At 50.7% G+C, this 3,832-nt stretch overlaps 1 protein-coding gene across 1 annotated transcript in view; it reads right to left on the bottom strand.

Moving 5' to 3' along the window:
- The window catches only part of CNOT1 (CCR4-NOT transcription complex subunit 1), a 93,740-nt gene extending 91,056 nt beyond the window's left edge, over positions 1 to 2,684 (bottom strand). Inside the window, exon 1 of the mRNA XM_037729268.1 lies at positions 2,526 to 2,684. The gene's annotated coding sequence lies outside the window, so the exon portion shown is untranslated. The remainder of the gene's footprint in view (positions 1 to 2,525) is intronic.
- Between the last annotated feature and the right edge of the window lie 1,148 nt (positions 2,685 to 3,832).

The following is a 3,832-nucleotide window of genomic DNA, read 5'->3' as shown; positions in this document are numbered from 1 at the left end:
CTCACTGCAACCTCTACCTCCCGGGTTCAAGCAATTCTTCTGCCTCATCCACCGGAGTAGCTGGGACTACAGGCGAGCGCCACTATGCCTGGCTAATTTTTCAATTTTTAGTAGAGACGGGGTTTCACCATAAAGGCCAGGTCTCGAACTCCTGACCTTGAGATCCACCCCCCTCGGCCTCCCAAAATGCTGAGATTACAAGTGTGAACCACCACACCCCACCCTAAGATTTTTTTTTTTTTTTTTTTTTGAGACGGAGTTTCACTCTTGCTACCCAGGCTGGAGTGCAGTAGCTCGATCTTGGCTCACTGCAACCTCCATCTCCCGGGTTCAAGCGATTCTCCTGCCTCAGCCTCCAGAGTAGCTGGGACTACAGAAGCAGGAGTGCAGCCACCGGGCCCAGATAATTTTTGTATTTTTAGCAGACAGGGGGGTTTCACCATGTTGGCTAGGACGGTCTTGATCTCTTGACCTCGTGATCCGCTCCCACCCCTCCCCCTCCCAAAGTGCTGGGATTACAGGCATAAGCCACAGTGCCGGGTTCTTTTTTTCTTCCAAGACAGGGTTTCACCATGTTGGCCAGGCTAGTCTTGAACTCCTGACCTCAGGTGATCCGCCTGCCTCTGCCTCCCAAAGTGCTGAGATTACAGGTGTGAGCCATCACGCCCAGTCTTTTTTTTTCTTGAGGGAGTCTCACTCTTTCACCCAGACTGGAGTACAGTGGTGCAATCTCAGCTGGCCACAACCTCCGCCTCGCGGGTTTAACCAATTCTCCTGCCTCAGCCTCCTGGTGCCTGCCACAACACCCAGGTAATTTTTGTATTTTTAGTAGAGATGAAGTTTCACCATGTTGCTGTTCTACAACTCCTGACCTCAGGTGATCCATCCACCTTGTCCTCCCAAAGTGCTGGGATTACAGGCATGAGCCACGGCACCCAACCAATTCTAGACTTATCTCCACTAAGACTCAGAGGACCCATACTTGTCGAAAAGGGACCAACTCTCCAAACAAGTTTTATCAACATGCCATCATTTCAGTCAAAGCACAGCTAGCCACCTGAAACGATGTATCATCAATGCGTTTTCTCCTTAGACAAGGTAACAATTTGCAGTGTCCTAAAACATAATTATTTAAACTGTTACCACCTATCTTCTTAATAGCTAAAATCCTCTGCTGGGTAGGAATACAAACCTGGACCACAGACCACTTAAGTATTAAATCCAAATACCTCTAGAAAAATAAAATTTGTTCTTAATCTGTTTGATCTTCTTCCTAATATTTTACTTGCCCTCCCTGTTTTTAAATCCATGTATTCCTTATTCCTATCAAACGGACTGTCATAAGGAAAACGTTCAGCATTTTTTCAAAAAGTTTAATTATATTTACTCAATTACTGACTTTAAAAAAATCCAAGTAGTCACAGGCGATCATATTGTCGAGAAATAGGCAGGGAGATTAGGTATTGTTACTCAGTTTTCAGAAAGAAAACTGCCTTTAATTTATTACACTCCTAAGAAATGTGACATTTGGTTAACTTCAGGGGAAAAGTTTGTCATAAAGTTTATTTTAAATACAACATTTTCAAATGCACAGATATCAAGCATTCTTTTTTAATCTACGAAGTTTACTCCTTATGGAGTTAGTATCTGTGAGCCCTGTTGGGTGAATTCTGCAGAGGGTGGTATTGAAAAAAATATTATTTGTGTTTGGCCTGAAGTACCTCTACAAGACCCGCAGCGGATCTCTCATCAGCCTTGAGGCCTATGAGTGCTCAGCGCACTAGCGGGACACTTGTCCTGTGTGGGCAGGACCGCCACTATTGCAGACACCGGACCGAGCAGGTAGGGACCGACTTCAAAAGAAAGTGTGAGCGCCCGGGCGCGCTAGTGGAACAAAACCTGTGGCAAGTAATAAGGAAGTGCTCGCTCCCGCCCGCCCTTCCCATCCGAGGACACCCGAAACATGGGGAGCTTTGACAATGTGCAGGGGGCGTAGGAGGGGGAAGAGTGGCAGCTTAGAGCACACAGAAAAAAACTGGAAACGTGCAAAAACTCCAAACACCGTACCCCGCCCGAAGCCCTAGGCCTCGGGAGCCGATGCCCACTGCACCCATCCGGGTGCAGAGTGAGAGAGAGTAGTTGAGGAGGTGGTGGGGGGTCTCAGGAGGGTGCAACTCGCTCGAAGCCAGGCCCAGCGACACGAACTGCCGCCACTGCCGCCCCCTGAGCCTCCAGGCCCGGGACAGAGGCCACCCCTGGTCTCAACCCGCGCTCTGCCCTCCGCTTCCTAGCGCCTTCTCGCTGGCCTCATCTTCAGAACGCGAAGCCTCCGAGAGCCGTGGGGAGAGAGTCCGCCCTCTCCCGCCTCGCCCCACTTGCCCGTCCCGGCTGCCTCTCACTCTCTGGAGCTCTGGGAAACGCTTCCAATGGCCCCAGGTCCACCCCTGTTCCTCCTCCCACTGGCACTGGCGTCCCCAAGCTAACACCACCACCGTACCCCAGCCCCTGACGCCAGCCCGCCTCACCTCAGGCGGCTCCGGCAGCGCTGGACACAGGAAACTCCTGGGTCCCCGACTCCAGCTCTCCTCGACCCCCTCTTCGGTTAACTCCGCTTGTTTCTCGACAAAATGGCGCCGGAGGTCGCGCGCTCACGTCGCGGCCTTTCCCCTCCCCGTTCCCATTTCATCATTCGCTGCCCGCCCGAGGAGGGATGGTCCCAGCGCCAGCCAATGGCCGCGCCCCGCCTGTGGCTCCCACCCAATCACCGACAGGTACCCGCGGATTTAAACCAATCACACTCTATCACTTGCAGAAGTCGAGGAAGAAACCAGGCTCCTGCTAGCAACTACCAATCCGGACTTCTACTTCGCGGACTGTGGCCAATTGCCGCTCACCAGGCCCAAGGGACCGGAGTCCGAGCCCTCGCGCCTGCGCCCGAGGAGAGGACCAATAGACGCTGATAACTTCGATTTGGGGCTTCGTGGACTTCCCACCTGCCCTCGAGGGCTGCGACCAGTGGGGCTTGGCATTGCCTTTGAGGAACAATAAATTATGGAAAGGACCCATAACTCCTCGCCACCTTGTGCACGAACTACTTTGAGTTACAGTGAAACAGCCTTCGTCCACTTTCCTTCCTCTTTCGAAATGTCATGGTCCAGTAGACTTCGGGGAGTCCCAACCGAAACATTCCGCTCTCCTAGCGTCCCTTTGGCGGGGAACGACAGCCAGAAAGCAAGTCAGATTGTGCCTAGAGTTGGGGCGCCTTGCATCCTGGGATGTGTAGTCTCGCTCCTCTATCCTGTTCTTATCGCAGAAGTAATGCGTCTTCTTCCGTCACTGGCTGCGCCCTAGAAGAAGCAGTGCATGCTGGGGGATGTAGTCACCCAGGTGGCCACTTGGTCCTCGCTTGCTTCGCTTTCGTCAAGGGAATTTTCTCTTTTAGTTCTGCCTATTGAAGGAAACACAAGTGTTCTTCCTGGCTTAAGTCCTAGGAGCCGTCTAAAAAAGGATACCCATGTCCTCTGCTCTCAAGAGAAAAAGCATAGAGACATATTTTGCTATGGTTTGTTTGTTAACTATGATAGTTGGTAAGATTTTATACTCACCTGTACCCAAAAGAGAAAGGACTGGGAGGAAGTGTTGCCTGGTTAGCTCCATTACCTTTTGAAATTAAAACCTACCCCCTGCTCACCCTTGTCCTCAGGCTAGGCTTAGTAGGTGATCTCCTGGCCATCTGTCTCATATTACCTCTTGTGCCAAAAACAAATACTGAAAAAAAAATTATGGTAAAAAACGTGAAATTTAGCATCTGAATTTTTTTTTTTTTTTTTTT

This window comes from Cebus imitator, unplaced genomic scaffold (assembly GCF_001604975.1).
Source record: "Cebus imitator isolate Cc_AM_T3 unplaced genomic scaffold, Cebus_imitator-1.0 Scaffold297, whole genome shotgun sequence".
Classification (NCBI taxonomy): Eukaryota; Metazoa; Chordata; class Mammalia; order Primates; family Cebidae; genus Cebus; species Cebus imitator.
Note: the sequence above shows the minus strand (reverse complement) of the source record. Positions and strands in the feature narration are given on the sequence as shown.